The sequence below is a fragment of the Xylocopa sonorina genome, chromosome 1 (genome assembly GCF_050948175.1).
Source record: "Xylocopa sonorina isolate GNS202 chromosome 1, iyXylSono1_principal, whole genome shotgun sequence".
Taxonomy (NCBI): Eukaryota; Metazoa; Arthropoda; class Insecta; order Hymenoptera; family Apidae; genus Xylocopa; species Xylocopa sonorina.
In genome coordinates this window covers 16,703,419-16,723,929 of record NC_135193.1, presented here as the reverse complement: position 1 = coordinate 16,723,929, position 20,511 = coordinate 16,703,419, and the positions used below count along the sequence as shown (strand labels likewise).

At 48.5% G+C, this 20,511-nt stretch overlaps 2 protein-coding genes across 4 annotated transcripts in view; one reads left to right on the top strand and one right to left on the bottom strand.

Moving 5' to 3' along the window:
- The window catches only part of LOC143432677 (lysozyme c-1), a 242,395-nt gene extending 237,696 nt beyond the window's left edge, over window positions 1-4,699 (bottom strand). The window contains exon 1 of the mRNA XM_076909483.1: window positions 4,692-4,699. The gene's annotated coding sequence lies outside the window, so the exon portion shown is untranslated. The remainder of the gene's footprint in view (window positions 1-4,691) is intronic.
- Window positions 1-20,511, top strand: part of LOC143432660 (zwei Ig domain protein zig-8) — a 123,003-nt gene that overhangs the window by 91,370 nt on the left and 11,122 nt on the right. The gene's annotated exons all lie outside the window — the stretch shown is intronic.

Here is a 20,511-nt window from a genome sequence, read left to right as displayed (position 1 = left end):
AGAGAGGCTTTTGACGCGACACCGACGCGCTTCGTCGGTCCTCTATGAAACGTTTTGGCCCTGCGCCCTTCCGTTTAATCTCAGACAATGGCCGTCCTGCCGAAAAAAATGCCGCGACGGCTTGGCTTCGAGCTCGAAAAGGAGACGAACGTACCGGGGCGAAAGTATACGAATTCCACCCTCCTTTTTCTACGCGGTCCTGCGTAGCGGAACAGCGACGTTGACTACCGATTGAAGGGGATTTTTCCCTTCGAGCGCACACATACGCGAGCACCAGCCCACATGGACGCGCGATCACAGACACCGACAGGTCACATCGGTATTCACAGACAGAGAGGCAGCCACGTTTTGTGTTCGTACAGGCATATTTGTCTGGGCGACAGTCATTAACGGAGATGATGGTTAGGTGTGCAGTCTGCGCCTCGAAAATGATTTCCATCGGAGATACGCGGTTCGCAATAACGATCGTGCGATATTACGGCCGGCCCTCTCTTCTCTTCTCTTTTTTCCTCTTTCTTTTTCCAGCCCCACCCCCGTCCTCCTCTTCTCTGAGTATCGCGCGAAGCCCTTTCGTTGCCCACGAATGCGTTTCACCCTGAAAACACGTCTGCGTCCTCTGTGCGCTCGGTGAAAACGAGTTTGCTAATCGATCCTGTCGCGACTCGAAGCCAGACGTCCCGCCTCTGACGAGCATGAAAGAGGACCCCCTGTCCAGAAGGGACAGAAGCACCGCGACTAATCGAAAACCGTGCTCCTATTCCACGCTTCATCCCCGATGCGCCAGGAAATGCCAGAGCATCGCGAGTCCCATCGGTGACGTTGCTTTGAACGAAACGGTAGCCCGGTTTTATTAAGGTTGACTTAGGGTATTTTAATTGTGATACCCGCCGTCCTCCTTCCCCTTCCGTTGGAAAGAATCAGCCGGAAATGGAGCGAATGGGAGGCAAAGTGTCCCGTGCACTCGTCTGTCGCGTTTGTGCAAGCTGCTAGAGAGACGAACGTAGCGCAGTTTCTATCCCGGAATGAAGTTCTTTGTACTCCCAAGTATCCCCTTCTTTGGTTTAGAGAAAATAGCAATGTCGGACTATTTTCAGAGGAAATATTTGATTAAACGAGCAGTTTTTCCAGTCTCTTATCGAACGTCACTTGAACATCACCCTCTGCGTGTAGCGTACTTAATCGTCTTATATAGATTAACGGAGATAATGTTATCGCGCAAACAATTTAATCGCGAACGGATATACCGTAGCGCGATATCCAATGAAAGAAAAATGCAGAAACTTGCCGTTTAACTTGACGTATTATCGATCCCATTAAAGTGGAGCCACGAGTTTCGAAATATTTATCGCATCATTATAATTTCAAGCTGCCTTTCGCTCGCCGAGGTTCTGCTGTAATTTTAGAAGCCGTCGTTCCTCTCATTAATCTTTCATCGGAAGCTTATACTTTGTTTCCACGTTAATTATTATTGCAGTAATTAAAACGCGGCATCCAGCCGCTCGGGTAGGGTCTCGTCCGAAGTTTTGAAATCGAGAAGCGGTTCCGTTACTCGCTGCGAGAAATCTGTCGGGTTATAATTGCGTAACAAAGAGAACTGTTTAATGATACCTCGCCTGGAAACGTTCAGGGAACGAGTAGCCAGTGTATCGAAGGATACAATGTCCTGCAAATTTATTAATTAAAAGCTCGCGCGTACACAGTGGACTGTGCTTTTCACCATGGTCTTTGAACGGAGAACTTCGATTCCCTTCAGTGGCCTCGTTTCAAAGCGTAGCCCTCGCAAACGCAACGCAAGTTCGTGGTCACGTGCTCGTTGGTGGACGAACGTGAAACGAACTATTTTTTAGTTTCTTACCATCACGCGTGAGAAGGAAACGTGCTGAGATGGATAATAAACGAAATTAAGGAAGCTCTAGGAGGAAGTAATTGCGCGGATGCCGGCTGCACACCCTCCTCTACTTTCGACAGGAGACATCCTTGCGCGTAACAATCGCAGCGAGGCGGAGGGGTGTGTTTTGAATGGAAGCGTCGTAATTGCTGGCAGACGAGGAAAGAAACCTCGGGATGGAGGGTGATAGACTCCGCTGTCTCTCTCTCTCTCGGCTGGCATCGTAGAGCGTCGCTTATGGTGATGACGTCGTAGTCTCGACTGGTTACGAAAGGGGTTGAAAGGGTTGGAAACCACGACACTGCCGGCTGTCTGGCTGGCGTATAATGAGAACCGTTCGCGTACTAATGCTCGTAGTCAATCAAAGGGAACCGGTGTGGCGTAGGTTGGGTCGGTAAGAGGGAATGCTAGGAGGCAGCAACAGTGGCAAACGGGTTCGAATTTTACGAAGAAATTACCGTTTAGTTCGCGCGTTTAAACGAGCGCGGAGGGACGAATGTGATTGTTGGAGATCGGATTAAATCTCCAATGTCTTGCAGAGTTTTCTCGAGAGCTCTTCTAAGATCAGCTTTCACACTCTTATGACTCTTCGTTGACTTTCCAATAAAATTGATATGCTTCTACGCGCAGTGGCGTGGATTGTTAATGGCAGTATAACGTTACGCAAATACGCAACATCCTTACAGTAAAACTATGTTTCAGTTCATAACAGTTGCATCGGATTCCATCGGGTTCGAATAAACAAGCGCAGTGCGATGAGAGCGCGTCGAGTTACTTCCGTTCGGCCCTGCATGTTTCATTTTAATGAAATTACGGACAATGAACGAATGATTCTTTACCCGGGTTCGCGTTAGATCGTAGAGACGAGGAGGAATCGCGGTGTCTCGGCTCGTATCAACTAATTAAAAGTGCTCGTTGCCGTGGAAGCTGTTTAAGAAAGTAACGGCTGCACGGTTCGCTACGTGAATATCGAGAGAGTAACAGATAAGAGAACAATCGACGAAGAAGTACCTTCCTCGAGGAACTAATTGGCCCTTAACGTTATTCCAATTGATGTCAGTTAATAATCACAAACGGTAAAGAACCCGATGAGATCGAGTAACTGTTTGCAGACAGGGGATCGATCCGTTCGTAGTCAGACACAACGAAGGAGCGTAATCTCAAAACAGCTCTGCGAGGATCGTGCAAACTATACGTGGTACATTCATGTACTCTAGTCGAAAATCGCTCGTTTGATTGGATAGATCCGCGCGTTATTCGGACTGTCATTCGATTCTGGCTAATCGATCCATCTTTGGCTTAGAACGTCGCATTCAGAAACCCGGAAATTCGGCATAAATAGGATCACGTATAAAGGACAAAGGCTGTACTTACCAGCCAAAGGAGCTTTATGGGATTTCGCTGTGTTATTCCCGAAAGCTTATCAGCGAATCCGCTAGTCGACCAACCGACCGACCAGGCGGGTCAAGCACGCGCGATTACAAAATTACAAAGCCTGTCCCTCGGAGGTTGGAATAAATGCGTTGCCCCCAAACTAGTTGTCCGCGTAATTGCACGCGGTTACCATATTTATCCCCGTGACTTTGCCCATTGACTTCGCCTGCCCTTTGTGCCAGCGAACGTACGGGAACGCGCACCCTGGAAAAACGAATCTCTGCTCGAGCGTCTAATCAAGACAAAGGCTGTAATAGCCTCTAAGAAGATCGCCGTGCTTTTGTAACGCAACGTTGGATTCTAAAGAGGTTACGTCTTCGCGTTTTTGTTCCTTGGAATCTGCCCCTTGTCTCGACGATTAAAGAAAGCAGAGAGAGCCGACGACTATTATTAGGGATTCGATAAATACTCGCTCGATTACGCGTTCAGCTTGTCCTTAATTTCACCGGCGAGAGTACGGCTCGTAGCGGGGTTCCTGCGAGTAATATCATTGGTCGGTCGGTTAATCTCCGTTTATCACGGGGAAAGAGAAGAGACGAAGAGTCGAAGGACGACGAACAGAGACGAAAGGAAACGGATGTCGAGAGCACTGGTAATCGAAAGTTGTGCCCGCCGTTATATCTGCCGAGGCTGTCGTGCTACTTCGAGTACGGAATCAGCAATCGTTCTCACAATGCTCATTGGCGGGCATTGTGCCGGTAACATAATGGCCTTGAGTGGAGATCTGTGGTAGGAAATAATAAAAAAAAAGAACGAAAAGAAGAAATGGATAGAAGAAGAGCAACTGGATAGGAATAAGGATGGGGGTAGAAAAGAAAGGGGCGAAGGAACGGAGAGATGGACGAGGCAGAAATTCGTATACGAGGAACGAACGACGGTAATGACGAGCCGAATATAGATCCCGTAAAACCCGTACGGCTTCCCTCATTATATTCTCCCCGAATCGTCCGCCTCCTCGAGCCTCAATTTTTACCCTTGCCTTCCGTTCTTCTCCTCCCTCTCTCTCTCTCTCTCTCTCTTTCTCTCTTTCTTCCCCCACGAGAGAAAGCACAAGTCGGTATCCGACGACAGTCGCGCTCGGGATGCTCTCGGAGCAGACGATTTCTTTGAATGCGGGCCAAAGATTGCCCACGGTAATAATTATTGCGGAGGGGCTTTCTTTTAAAAATCACCGACCTGTGAATAACAAATGAAAAAGACCAGGAGAGTGGGCCGGTGTCTAGAAAAAACGGGGTCACCGACGAGGCTCGGCAACTGCCGTTGGCGGGACGAGGGCGGTTTAGCGGGTCGACGTCTCGGCGAGATCGATTCGCGACCGTGGTAACGCGAAATCTCCCAATGCTTTCGTTCCTCGTTTTTCCATTTGCACCACCCCGCCTTTGAAGTCCGGCCACGAAGCGGACTCGCTTAACTCCGCGACTCGCGCTCGCCAACGCCGGGATTTGGGTTATAACGTGCACGCGAGAAGAACGGATCTCGTTGGACGCCAGTTATTGCTAACGAACCGGTCGTTATGGCGGGCATCGACAGAGATAATGAAATACTGCGAAAAACGTGATTATGTGCTTTTTATCCGACGTTGCGGATTGGTCCGTCCGGATGTCACTATCATTCAAAGGGTCCGTCAATGGTTTCATAATTCCCAACTGCGGTCGAATCGACTCATTGGCCAGGATGTAATACCCGCTTTCGGTTCCAACAAAGGTTCAATCAATATCCGAGATATTGCTACACCCCATGGAATGATATATCCAATGGTGCCGTGATTTTCAGCTGTGCACGGGACGTGTTTACGACGAAAACTCGCGGTAAGCCAACAAAATTGCAGGTACGAAAAAATACGGGCCAGTGGATACCAATCGGGGCGGGTAGAGTATAACCAACGGTGAACCAGAAACAGTTTGATAGATTTATTTAACGCGTTGCTCCGTTTACGTCGCCCCGCAACGACGCGGCCCTCTAAGAAACTTCCATTCGAGCGAGTATCGTCTCCGAAAGGGGACTCGTTTCACGGGTAAACAGTCTCATCTATTTCAATTCTTTGGATGTTAAATTAACCGACGCTGCGAATTCCTTCGTCCGAGTAAAAGGTTGAATCGTTGTCCTCGACGGGTCCGTAACGGTACCTTCGAACGGCCCTCCGATCCATGGACTTCTAATTTCGTTACAGTCCTCCGCTCAGCCTTCGTCTTGAAAAGGTATCCTCATTAACGCGATCGTATCCGAGAAAGAGTGTCTCGCGTCGTCGTAGTCTCGTTTCAGTGGGGAAAGAAAGAGGAGGACGCGCCCATCGGAGGGGAAGGGCTGGTGCACGCGCGACTCGGGATGTTTATTTTTAGGGGATGCTGGTACGAGCACCGGGCGTACTTGCCGAGGTACTCACTTGGTCGTGGAAGCCGTTTGTCGAGTATCATATCATACTACACTCGACCTCTCTAGACTGGCTACACTAACCTATCTCGAGCTAACTCAACATCGCTGAAGCCATGCTGGCCCCTCCGAGCCACCTACCCCCACAGACAACGGGGGATACTTTGTTTGCCTAGCGCTCGACCATTACTAACCCCGCTACACCCTGGAACCTGTGTTTCCGTACAATGCGCCACGGATGAGGTACAACGCCGCGACCCAGGCGCAGCTGGGCCACGTCCAGAGCCACAGAGAGAGGCGGCCAGGAGGGACACGTACAAACCGAGACACGTGTTTGTATTTATTTATTGTACCTGCGATACTTTTTGCAGTCCCAGTTGCCGGTAATCCAAAATCAGGACGGCGCGGACATGTTTACTGCAAATATTGGCTCCTTTCGTTCCCTGGGCCGAGCCACGATGCTTTTACGTAATTGATAGCGACGTCCCCTGATGAAACGTCCGTCGTGATTATTGTGTACGGACGCTCGTGTCAATACCACGGGAATCATAATGAATCCTTTGGTCGTACTTGCATCCATACTTACATAAACGCGAGTGCGATGGTACAGAGAATGGGACGCGAGGAGCATCTCTTTTTTTTTCTGCGCATAGCGAACTTTTGGTTGCTCCCTTAAATCACGGAGAGGAAGGAAGGGAAAATGTGGCTCTGTTTTATCAATTGACTTCGTACGAGTACACGGGCCGTGTCTTCGAACGGTCGCCAAACGTTTCAACATTCAGAGCGCATTATCCCTACCCCATATGAATATTTCCCCATTTTCCGAAAGCTCGATGGACGTGCCTGGCGTTCCTACGCGTACCCTCGGACGGAAGTGACTTTCCTGATAACAGCTGCTTACGAACCATCGAACGTCCCTTGTATATATCTGCGATACGCTCCTCGAAATTCCGTCCAGTGCCCCGCCAACTTCTCGACTTGATGAATATTTCCGAAAGACTTACGCTGACCTATATCACCAGCCGGAGACCGTTGCCGCGCGGCGTAGGGCGATTTTAACGAGTTTCTTCCCTGATCTCATAAAATCGAGCTGATCCGTCCGGTCTATTCCATCGGGGCGCCGTGAATTTCACGATGGATTTAGCTAAAGCACTGTGGACAACATCTCGAGTGCGCAATCCTCTATCCCCCCGTTGCGCTACGGGGATTAATATCTTTGCCGGGTCCAGGTGAAAATCTCATGGGTGGAAGAAGCACGGTGGAAAAGGTTAGTGTATCCGGAGGTAACATTTCCCCTGCTGGCGTGTTTGAGACCCTTTTATTTGCTCCCCTTTCTTCCTCCGTGCTTCTGTCTTCCCGACAAGTTTCCCCGACCGAACGCCTGAGGGGTCGACCCTCCCTCTTGACTTTACGACCTGCGCCAGATTAGGATTTATTTTAATCCTAAAGGACTGATACGCTTTCGTGGTTCCTCCTTCGGGTTCTCTCTATTCTTTTACACGCACCGTACCTTACCCTCGGACTCTCGATCCAACGCGTTCTTTCTCCATCCGCGCGAGACAATTCCCGTGTTCCCCGAGAAGTTTGAAAAGTTTGAATTTCTAAAATCAATTTATAGGACACGGCTACGTCCCGTCGTAATAATTCTCGAAACGGAACCCCCGTTTCTTCGGCGAGTTTTTCACGGTTGTCAAAAGCGACGCCGGACAGACGCAACGCGGCAATATTTATATATCCCTTTCGCGTAATTTATCCGCGTCCGCGAGGCGCCGGCTGTCGCGTATTTCTTCTCTCTCCCTCGTTCCTTTCATCGCGGCAAATGAAACGGTCGCGCATCGGTCCTATCTAGCCGACATTGTTCAAAATTCACCGACCACGAGACCGTGTGCCGTTGCTCCTTTGAAACGACGGCGCATCTCTCCCTGAAGGTTTTATAGGAAATCGATATCGGGACGCGCGTGTGGAGCGCGCCGTTTCAAAGGAATGATCAACGGTGGGGGGGCAACGGCACGCGTGAACAGGCTGACGAAAAACAGAGAGGAACAACAACGAGCGACAACGATGACTAGTAAAAACAAAGAGGAGAAAATAGTGAAAAATCGAGGAAACGGGGGAGAAAACGAGCAAATAAACTGCCATAAAGTCGCGCGATCAATCACGCGCCACGCTAGACGCGCGTAATCTTCGTTAGGACAAATAAATCCAGTCACGTATGCACGCGTGTCGATGACGAGACGAGGGAGCGGGACGAGAGAAAAAAAAAGAGAGAGAGAGAAAGAGAATTTGAGGCCTGTCGCGTTATTAGAGGCAGAAACGTCGAGGGCAATTCGATTTGGTCGATTCGATTTCACCCCAGATATACATCGATCGGGTCGGTGTCCGGTGTTAAAATCACGATTAATGAAATAATCCGTCCTCTTTGATCGGTGTCGCCCGACCGCCGGCTGTTTTCATCAGTCCTCGTAGTTTATTTTGCACGTGCAATGCGGTCATTAATTATGTTGAACAAACGCGTGTAAACGTCCGTCCCTGCTTATGCGAATAGTTTCATTTTCGCGTCGTCCAGGCTGCGGTCGGTTGTTGTCGCGTTAAATATCCGCGGCGTGGCACCGATCTTCATCCGGCTGCCTGATCAACGGGCTGTAATTAATTTCCACGGCGATCGATCGCGCACCCTGTCCACCGTTCTATATAATGTGTCTTCGCAGCCGGCCTTAAACTGACTTGGAACTTCGTTTTACGTTTAACAGAGCGGATTGATTGGTTTAGCGTAAGGCGAGTTAATTGGGACGACTTGTCGTAATTGATGTATTACAGGTGCCGTTTAATTGATATTCAATGTTTGCAAATAACGGCGTAACCCCTGTCGTGTATGCGTAGCGTGATGAATAGGTAAATGTTGTAGACGGATATAACGGTGTTTAGAATTCGCTGGGCGACGCCTCTTTAGACGGACGGCAACGACATCGGAATTGAATTTTCAATGCGCTAAATATTCAGGAACACGACGACGCGTTCCCACGCGGCGGGCCTTTGCGCGCGTCGAACATAACTTTTCCATTTTAAATCTTCTCCCCCTCCCTCCCCCTCTCCTTTCGACGATTCTGTGCCGGATGATTGATCGATTACCGATGGATAGAGAAAGTAATGCAAAAAGTTGCACAATCGACGCTCCGTGGAGAGGCGCGGGAATCAAAAAGGATTGGAAGATAGCAACAGGCGTCGAGATGTATGAATGCGCACCTGCTACGCCGAATATTCTTCGTTCCGTTCCGTTCCGTATTCAAAACGATATCGATGAGGGAACAAAAATTCCTATGAATCTTGTACCGTGGCTTTTTCCGCCGCTCCATTCGCGGCTGCGATTTCCCGCGAATTCATACGGTATAATCCGTAGAGGTGCCGTACATCACGATCGCGCGTCTACGTCCGACCTATCCGTGTTCGCACCACTTGCTCGATCCGACCTCAAACTTCGTACAATCCCGTAGCGCCGCGTCGAGTTCGCGCGTTAGCGTTCCTCAACATTAGCATCAACACGTCTGCTCGGAAGTGGCTCGCTCCCCGAAGGAGTAGAATAACGAAGGAACAAGGCGTTGCAGATCGATGGTCAGGTTCGTCGGACCGAATGGCCTCGCGGAGAACGGCTTCTCTCGCGAGGCCAGGTTAAGACAGGGGTTCTCGGACCAATAACGAATCTCTGTTCCTCTAGCTGGTGCTCGCGCCGCAAATTTACGTCTCGCCGTGCATCACGGATGAATCTGGATTCAAGGATGATACGTCGAGGGGACGGTAGACGGGTCGCGATCATCGAGGAGAAAGGAACGACCTTAGAGGCGAGAAACAGGCTTGGTAAAAAAGGAAAGAAAGAGGGACGCGCCTCGCATCCGGGGGCTGGAAAGTAGAAGGAAGATCGTGCTCGTCAGGCGGCGCTACGAATGCAAATTTGACTTTTCCTTTCTCGCAAAAGAAGCGACGCCGATGAAAGGCGACGGAGGAAGTGGATTGCCGACGTAGCTGGATGAAGCGGCCCAGGAAAAACGTAGACGGGGGGGGATGCGACGACGGCGGGCGTCGCGAAGCCACCCCTTCGATCTGACAAGCGGAGCTTACGTAAGCGACAGCCGTGCTGTCTTTCAAATTACTTCGGTGTGCCGCGCGCGTCCGCGAGTTTCAGCGCGACTCCTCGCCCGGGGGAATTTACGGGTTCGACGAATGGCTTTCTCACGACCCGATCCCCGCGAATACGTTCCCGTTTCGACGTATCGCGCGGCATTTCCGTTCTTTGTCCTTCGGGGAGCACGGTAAGGGATATTTCGTTTAAAAATCGAGCGCCGTGATGTAGTTCTGCCTTCCAGCGTATTGGTTCTAAGGAAACCCTTTGACCGTTCGAGCGTGTAATTGTTTGCCGACGGGAGGAGAGATTATCCAGCGTGGAAAAATAGTTACATCGCGGAGATTTTGATTGATGCCTCGAAAATGCACAGCTCGACGTAGGCGAAGCGAGACGGGTCTCGCTAGCTTTAACGTACCCGGCGATAGTAATTGCGAGAGACTGCAGTCCGCTCGTAGAAATGGGAATAAATTTTCTCGGTAGGGGAATACTATTTTCACACGAAGGAAACAACGGTTACGGGCTGGTGTTACGCGAATTGCTGCCGTTCACCATTTCGTTCGCCGCTGGAAGACGAAACAGGACGATTTCTCATTCGGAATGAAGAGTAACGTTTCTCGTCTTCCCTCCAGTTGCCCCACGCTCCCTGAATATCGACTTTTCCCGTATAATCGTCGTCCCGGCACGAAACTTTCCTAGATGGGGCTGAATTATTCGCAATAGCTGTTGAACGCGTCTATGGTTCAACCGCGATCTGTCCGTCCCATTGTAAGCAAACTACATCGAATGTGACGTACGCGCGATAGCGGTGCGGATCAGATCGCGTCCAATATAATTTACGTAACGAGTCTGCTTTAAATGTCTCATCCTGTCCAGATATTGTTCTAATATGTTCGAACGAGGGTATTGGGCGCCACGCTTTTCCATGATTACGAAATCGAATCGCTTTGAAAGGGTGAAATGGAATCCATTCGTTAGCGTATTTTTTTCGAGAATCAACGAAACGCCAAAATATCGAGATGGAAGGCGGAAATAGCGGTCGTAACAATCCCCCCTTTTCTCTCTCTCTCTCTCTCTCTCTCTCTCTCTCTCGCGCGCGCGTTCCTCCCCGCGTTCTACTCCGCGTTAGCTTCGATCGCATCAGTCAATTTAGCCCAGGACTGTCGATTAATGGCGACGGCTTGTTTCCCGTCTGGAACAACCATTAATTTTAGGCAGGGCCGTCGCGATATCGATAGCGAAACAGATGTCCGTACTGTTGATAAAAGCACGGCCATAAAAGCGAGCTTTACAGGATAATAACACGTGTAGGTGCTTGACGTATGTGTATTCGCAGGCTAGCGGCGTTGCAACAAATGAGTATGAACGTTTTCCAATCAACCCGACATCGAAACTGGTTCGCGGAAAAAGGAAAGGAAAAGAACGCCCACGGAAAATCCGCCGATAGAGAGCCGATAGAGGGAAAGGCGAAAAGTAAAAAAAAAAAAAAGGAAAAAAGGCAGGCGCGCACGAGAGCCGGATACTTCGTGTATCTCAAACGATTCTCATTGGCGTGTGTGTTCCAGTCCACGGTTTCCTGTGGAAGCGTTCTGGGAATTTTACTGGTAGAACTTCATAATTGGTTGAACTTTGCCCCTTTTGAATGAGGATCGGCGAAAATTTCAATAAAAAAGGAAACGCTCGCAAACTGAATTAATCGGGAACAACACCACCGGTGGCCCTCCGTTCCTCCGCGCCTCGACCGGAAATTATCTTCAAACGCGAGATCGATAGTTCGTTCACTCGCAGCGTCCCACAAAATCGCGGGCCATTCGCTCGAATTTACTTTCGACCGTCGAATTAAGCGTACCGAATCCATTACCCCCTGGGTAATCTCGTTTCTTGCCTGCCTTACCCCGGAATACTGCCGGTTCCGTCGAATTTCCGACGTGTATCGCATGCGCGGCACGCGGACGCGTTCGTAAATCGGCCGTAGCCCCGGAATTCTTCCGCGAGAGCACACGACCCGACGCGACCGCGACAGGGTGAGAAGCAAGCGGCGAAACGCGACCACCCTGCCTCCGATATATTGCTCCGTGGCGGCACGGTAATAGCGGACCGCCGCTGCGGAGACGGTAAAGTAAATAGGTGATCGATATTGTTTGATTTATGCGCCGCGGGAGCATTTCGACGATCGGTGCCGCGATCGCGGGGCTGTTTTCGGAGCCTGCATTCACAAGCAATAGTCGAGATTACCCGTCCGCCCGGAGTTGGTTCCATTCACACGTCGTTCGATACGTACAGTGCCGATCAAAAATCGCTAGGTCGCTTGCCACATTTTCACAATTCCGTGAAATATAAAACGATGCTTGTCGTTCGGCTGTTTGATGTTTCTATTGGTTTCGTCAATGAGTTAATTAATTGAAAACCCTGACCAACCATTGATCGCAATGGAAATTGGTGAAAACAATTGTATATCGAACAATAATAGGCGATATCGTTCAATTTGCTTTTACTCTTCCATAAATACCGATGAAATTTCGGTCTCTGTCGTGTTACATTTTTGTGCTCGAAATAAATAAGTAAATGAATAATAGAGTTGTGCAAAAATATCCCGCAAGTGTGCTCGTGTCTTTGAACAGGAGTGTACGCGGATATTTAACCGCGAGCACGCGTATGTGTAGGTGAACCGAGTACACGCGTCGAATTTCTAATTTTCGATATTGACAAGCGAACGCGGAGGTCTCCTTTCACCCCTCGCTCGCTAGATTGCCAGCCAACCACCCTACTGGATAAATAAAAGTGACTATTTGTCACTTCAGATAAGAAAATGTATACTTTTATAATGTTATTATATAGGTGTGTAGGGTAGTAGGTAAATTATATAGATGTATAATACGTAAAAGTATCTGCACATAACTAAAAACAACTTAATTCAACTTAAACTCGAGCTTAACTAATTATACAATTTGCAATCCCATAGAAAGTTTCAGAGTCCTGAAAAGGACTTGGAAAATTTCAACTGAATTGCAAACGACTTAAATCTACGCGCGTAGTCCTTAGCTTGATATCGTTTTCGAGAGGGGAATTTCTCTAAAACGTTACCAAGGCCCCAGGTCCACCACGCGGAGGTGACTACGCAGGGACCCATCCCTATTTCCCTAATCCCATCCACCCTCCATTACATCTGTGTGTTCTCGGCACAGAAGGTACCGAGGACTGACTCTACTTTAATAATTTAAACGAGGAATCCATAATACATTCTCTAAAATCAAACATAGATTTTAGAAACTGCAGTATGGGCTTTTGCGAAATGGATGACTAGGGATGCCGTTATCTTATCCAAAGTGAAATATGGAAAGTAACTCTACTGACACTTTAGAATTATCAAAGTGTTTCAGAAAAAGTCGTGCGGAATAAAATTCTAAATTCTATTATTCTATTGTAAAAAAATTGATACTTAGAAACTCAAATAGATAAAATTCGCGACGCGATCGAAACGAACAAGTACCAATAAACCTGCGCTACATTCTCGCGAGGGCATTCTAACCCGATGCCTTAGCAACTAGCCACTAGGCGAACCGTACCCGACGCGAATCGCGAACAAGTTATCCCACGTCTTACGTCGAAACAATCGAAACCACGCTCTCCCCAATGGTGAATGCGGGTACCATCTCGATCTCAGCGAGACTTAGCATTAGGACGCATTGCCCACCGACAAGAACGAACTTCGTAGACCGCCCCAAGCCGTCTTACAGCAGGTCCGAAGACCCCAGCGACACGGGGTAGGAGCTACTTGGAACGAACCCGCGATGAGCGCGTCCACTGTGCTAAGCCTATACCCTAGTCGAGTACCCAACGGGCGTACCAATCGACCAGGGCTGCGAAACCTCGATGGGCACCGAAAACCACATCAGTTTGATTGAATTTCCACTGTTTCGCTGCGTGAGATTAGAAATCGAAATTACGAGCGAATCAGAAATGAGAAATGATCGTGAAGCGATCTTACGAAGCATAGAATTAGATTGCTCAAGCGAGTATGTAACGCAATGGTTTACCAGTACGACTAAACGCGAACCGATTTAGTAGAGAACCATTATGTTCTATTTTAATAAACGAACGGTAACGGATTATAAAATTGGCTGGTTCTCACTTTGGATAAGAGAATGTATTCCTTTACAATTGTATTATATAGGTGAATAGGGGAAGGAGAACAGGTAAATTACATATAACATATAAAAATGATTAAAAGTAAAAGTAAAACGCATCCCTCGGCGATCCAGCGGCGATCCAACGGCGTTCCAACGGCGATCCAGCGGCGAGAACCTAAACTTAACTTAACTTAAACTATTAAAGAATTAATTATACAATTACAAACAATAAGAACTTAACTCTACGCACGTAGTCCTTAGCTTGATACCGTTTTCGAGAGACCGGTCTCTCGAAAACGTTACCAAGGGCCCAGGTCCACCCCGTGGAGGTGACTACGCAGGGACCCATCCCTATTTCCTTAATCCCATCCACCCGCCATTACATTCATGTGTTCTCGGTACAGAAGGTACCGAGGACTGACTCTACTTCTAAATTTCAAACAACCGGAATCCATAATACATTCTCTTAACATAGATTTTAGAGATTGCAGTATGGACTTTCGCGAAAGGGATGACGAGGAATGCCATTCTCTTACCAGAAGTGAAATTTTTAAAGTTACTCTACAAACCCATTAGACAAATTAAAGTGTTTCTAAAAAAAGCTCTACGGTACGATACTCTACATTCTATTACTCTGTTGTAAGAAAAATTGAGAAGAATCTTGGTAAAAATGGAAGAAAAATCAAGTTAAACTAAAGTTAAGAGAAGAAACTAATTTGGAAGAATAGAGATAAAATTCGCGACGCGACCGGAACGAACAAGTACCAATGAACCTGCGTCAGATTCTCGCGAGAGCATTCTACCCGATGGTTCAGCACTATCCACTAGGCGAACCGTACCCGACGCGATTCGCGAACAAGTTTATGCCACGTCTTACGTCGAAACAATCGATACCACGCTCTCCCCAATGGTGAATGCGGGTACCATCAAGAATTCAGCGAGACTTAGCAGTAGGACGCATTGCCCAACGACAAGAACGAACTTCGTAGACCGCCCCAAGTCGTCTTACAGCAGGTCCGAAGACCCCAGCGACACGGGGTAGGAGCTACTCGGAACGAACCTGCGTGAGCGCGTCCAATGTACTAAGCCTATACCCAAGTCGAGTACCCAACGGGCGTACCAATCGACAAGGGCTGCGAAATCTCAATGGGCTCCGAAAACCACATCAGTTTGATTGAGTATCGACTATTTCGCTGCGTGGCTGTAGAAGACGAAGTCTCGAGCGAATAGAAAAGAAAAGAAAAGAAAAGAAAAGCTACGTGAAGCGATTTCACGCAGTACAAACTTAGAATGCTCAAGGGAGTATGTAACGCATGTTCGTTAGTACTGACTAAACGCGAACCGATTTAGAAGAGAACAGTTATGTTCTACTTTGGTGAATGAGCGGTAACGGATTATAAAAGTGGCTGTTTCTCACTTTGGATAAGAGAATGTATTCCTTTACAATTTTATTACATAGGCGAATAGGAGGAAGGAGGGTAGGTGAATTACATATTACATTTTACATACAAAAATAATTAGAACTAAAAGTAAAACGCATCCCTCGGCGATCCAGCGGCGATCCATCGGCGATCCATCGGCGTTCCAGCGGCGAGAACTAATACTTAACTTAACTTAACTTAACTTAACTTAAACTCTAGCTTAACTAATTATACAATCTAATACAAAGTTTACAACTAACTCAACACTAGAACTGCCAGCAATAAAATTATTTTAATTTCATGCAAACAAAGTAGAATGATAGTTAAGCGAGAAAGAACAAATATTTGAAAAGGAAGGCAAAGAATAGAAAATAAAAAGTTAAAAGAATATTCTAATTGATGCAAAATTATAGAAAATTCTAAAAGTGAATGTATGAGATCTATATAAGAAGTTAACGAGAATTTATAAGTTACAAAAGTTAATCAGTTCAAATGCTTTGGTAGTTCTAGTATCGAATGTACATCTGTGCTTAAATCTGGGTGCGTAGTCCTTAGCTTGATATCGTTTTCGAGAGCGCAATCTCTCGAGAACGTTACCAAGGGCGCAGGCCCACCACGTGGAGGTGACTACGCAGGGACCCATTCATTGTTCACTTACCAGTTGACAGGCGAAAGTCGTTGTCATCTCTGTCCACTGTCGTCCACCGCCATCCACAATCATCCGCCAGTGTCCACTAGCCTTGACTCCTCCACCAGCGTCCACCGCCGTCCACCGCTGTCCACCACCATCCACAGTCATCCACCAGTGTCCATAGTCATCCACCAGTGTCCATAGTCATCCACCAGTGTCCACAGTCATCCACCAGTGTCCACAGTCATCCACCAGTGTCCACAGTCATCCACCAGTGTCCACAGTCATCCACCAGTGTCTATAGTCATCCACCAGTGTCCACTAGCCTTGGCTCCTCCACCAGCGTCCACCATCGTCCACAGTCATCCACAGTCATCCACAGTCATCCACTAGTGTCCATAGTCATCCATCAGTGTCCACTACCCTTGGCTCGTCCACAGCTAGCCACCAGCAGTGACCACCCTCATCCTCACCCTGACCTTATCGCCTCAGCGTCCAAACAGCCAAAAGGCTCTTCACAGCCTCGCACTGCTTTTATACACCTGAAGCGGCTGCGCTGCTTCGGTTTTCGCTGTGCGGTAAAGATGGAGGAAGAAAGAAGGAAGGAAAAGAGAGGGGAAGAACGTTTCGTCCTGGGCCTGCTAGTGGACTCATCAGTAAGGCTACCTAGCAGGCCCTGCCTTAGACGCTGGGATATTAGGGACAGTTCAGAACTTCTATATATTGGAAACGATGGGTCATCGGGTACTTTCAGGAAAGTGTAAATGGTGCTGTCCCTCTAGTGGCGAGTGCCGCCACACACCTGTCCCCCGCTACCGTCTACTCCCACTCTCCTGAAGGTCGCGATTGGACAAAATCATTTTTCATACTATAACATCCCATAATTTACTAATTTTCATATTTTTATTATTAATTTATGCTGTTTGCAACTTATTGCAGTAGTATACATAACTTTTTTAAAATTTTTTACAAATTGAACCTATATTTATACTGTTATAAGGCAGTTTTCTATCAGTTATGGAATATTTTACTGAAAATTGTATCGCTCAACTCAGTCCCCGTGAAAATTAACGCGATTAATGCATCGCGATGCGTCCTTTTTTTCCTCCAGTCAGACCTCTGATTCCGGGAAGCAGCTCGTACGTACCGTTTATTGGCCGCAGGCTGGAGCGGGCCATAGTTGCAGAGTAGCAGATGTATAAAGTGTACCCCGAAACAATTCTGCGATGGATGTCGCTCGACGAATTTTAAGCAGCGACGGAAAACGAGCCGCGAAATATTTCACGAAGGTTTCCCTCTTGAAGATCGTTCGAATAAAGTAGCTGCTGAAACTTTCACCCCGTTGAAGTGTGGTCGAAAAAGGAGCAGCCTCGATTAAATCCACCGCCATTATTCCCATTGAAAGAGTCCGAATTCCGTTTCTCTGCCGGATCGTGGAATATGCGAAGTGTTCCCATGTATAATTTCGAAGTTTGCGAGCGGCTATTATATTCCATCGGCGATTCCACGGTACGCGGCAACGTACGTCGAATGCAGCAGGGGATCGGAGATATTTGGCCGACTCTCAGAATAGTTGAATGATGAGGGCGCACGGTGGATAGGGGCGGTTCAAGCGGTGGATGGAGGAGGTTTGCTAGAGGTGCGAGGATGAGAGAATGCGCCAGGCTGGAGGCTAGAGGGAAGTTTTGCCAAGATGTATGGTCGTGGAGGAAAAAGGCGTCGTTACCAGAGGCTCATTAACGGGAACTATCCCCAAGACACCTCTGGCAGTATCTTCCGGTAGAGCGGGAAGCTTTCGCAGGATGTACTCGACGCGTCAGGCTACGAGAAAGCTGCCGAGCTCCAATACTGATTAACCCATCGGTTCGATCGCGCCACGTACCTGGCCTTTCATTTACCGTCTCTTTTTCTTCCGCTTGATTTCATTTCGTCGCCGTTCGTTCCCCTTCAAACCTTTCTCGCGCATTAACTTAGCTCGGTGGAACAAGATAAATTCGTCGCGCGACGAATTCGCAAAGAAACGAAAGTAGTAAAAGTTTCGTAAGAAGGACAACGGAATCTCTGTTCTTTTCCCTTTATTTCAGTTCCCCTGCTCGACCCGTTTTTTTTTTCTCTTCCCCTCCTTTCCTAACTTTCTAGTCCCAAGCGTTGCTGAGAGAGACTACGCGAAATTTGGACCCGTGCCATGCCTAACTGTCCCCCAATGAACGCTTCAGGTCGACGCTTCTGAAGTTCGCCCAATTACCAGGCATTAGTCTCGTTTCATCTCGTCGGAAGGGGGGGCGCGAACAGCGCAATTTCCACGGCGCTGCTGCATTCGCTATTATTCCATTAGAGTCCTCGCGTTTCTTCGAGGCGCGATGCACTTTTGTCTTCGCCGGGGAAAAAGCACGAGCAAGTTGATTAATGGCGAGCCCGTCTCGTTCGATGTAGGGTACAAAGTTTAGCGATACGTCTGATCAACTTTCGTACATCCCCTATCGGAAAATGTATTCGTTATCAAATCGAAGGGACGCGAGGTATTTACTTGCACCCGGCAGCCCGTTCAGGGTGTATTAGTTACGATAAAATTAGTTTATGGAAGCACTAATTGTAATTTACTATCGGATGAAAAGCAACCGATTTACTGGCCTGCGTATAGAGTGTTATAAATGTTAGGCTTCCATTTGCCGGCATTGGCTGAGCAGGGAGGCACGGATGGCCAGGTAATGAACGGCCGTGCGAGCGAGAAGATGAGCGCATAGAGATAGAGGACATAATAATAGCATCGCGAGAGTAGGGCAGAGCGAGAGAAGAGAGGGAGTGAGAGAGAGAGAGAGAGAGAGAGAGAGAAAGGGAGGGAAGCTGGAATCGATGGGATATTCAAGTAATGACAACGATAACGACGGTGACGATAATCAACGAGCAACAGCCACGTCGAACGCAGTTCGGTTGCAACGACGACGATGACGAACGACAACGAGGTGGCCATTAAATTGATACTACCACCTGCTAATTGGTATCTCTAATTTCTATCGGTCGTGCACCAGCGACTGGTCCACGATAAAATGATCGGCAGAACCCTCGGCTGATTGACATTTCGAACGTCGCGAATAATTTGTCCCCAGGCTCGCCGCGCGCGATTATCCTATTTCGCGTTGGCGAAGATACCGCGAACGCGTTAACGTCGTTGGTACACCGCCCGACAAGGCTACCGTCTTCCATCGCGAACCAATATCTCGAAACACGCTGGTATACCTTTATCCCAGCCGTCAGTCAATGTTTGTCGCGCGTCTGCGTTCGCTGGGGTACGTGCGAAATAAAATTGAGCCAAACCGATCTGTCTCCCTTAAATTGATTGACACACTCGACTGCGCCTCGTGGGTGCCGGGAAAGCCGCGACGAGAGGGAAATAAGAAAAGCGTTCGAGACGGTGCCGCCTAGATAAGTACAAGTGGAAACCTACATCGAGCCGTCTGTAAATCGAGTTTACCATGCGACGAACGGCTGCCATCATTTCCACCGTTTCACCCGGCTCTCCCTCGGAGACCCGTCTGGCGTCGACCCGAACCGCGTTACCCTCGCGTTGGAAAACCTTTTATCCCGAGAAATTACCGTGAATGGCTGGGAAAATCATCGTTCCTCGTTGCACGGCGGGTACGCTGAAGGTCTGCCATTTTGTTGCCGCGAACGAAAACGGGTGAGACGCGGTAACGCGAACGCGACCTGGTTGCGTGTCGAGGCCGCAACAGTCGTCCCGTCGGCGTCGTTTAGAAAATGCCTGCACGTACGTGCGCGTTGCGGCTCGCGCGAGGAGTTGCTCGAGACAGGCTGCCGCGAATGTGGACCAAGGCGTAAGGAGGAAATATTCCCGGTGAAATTCCTCCTGTCCCGAGGAAAATTTGTTCGGTTCCCCAGCTGCGTTCTAAATTTCTTCTTCTATCCGCCACGAACGCGCCACTTAAATTGCTGCGTATCCTTTATCCAATACCGCGATCCCCCTGTTTTTTCATCCGCTCGCCCGTTTCGCGTTTCCGTCTCCGAGCAACCGATTCGATTTAAGGGGCGCAGGAATCTCCGGAGATGCCTGCAGCCGGCGGTAACGCTGCCAGATTAATAGGAAATGGAGATCGCGTTGAACGTTCGCGTAGCGATACAAAGAAGAGCCGAGTCTCGCCGGCTCGTTTTCGGGTTGACCTAAGCAGAAAATACCAGCTCGGTATCGCTTCGAAAGGCCGAGCCACTGAAAGCTCTTTTGCGCTGGTTACCAACCGGCAAATTGCGCTCGAGGATGTTTTACCTACCGCGCGATATCCGCTACCCGTGTTAACCCTTTTTCCTCTACCGTGGACAGAGGGTGCACGAGAGAAGGAAGAGACGAGTCGCGAGTCACTTCGTGCTTTTCGCTGATCTTCCATAGAACGAGGCGAACTTGTTTTCAAGAACCAACCTGCAGACGAAACCTGGTAACTATACAAGTTACGTAACGTTTCGTTCAACGACGATTAAAATGCTGGCACACGCGGAGAGACGTCTCGTGTACT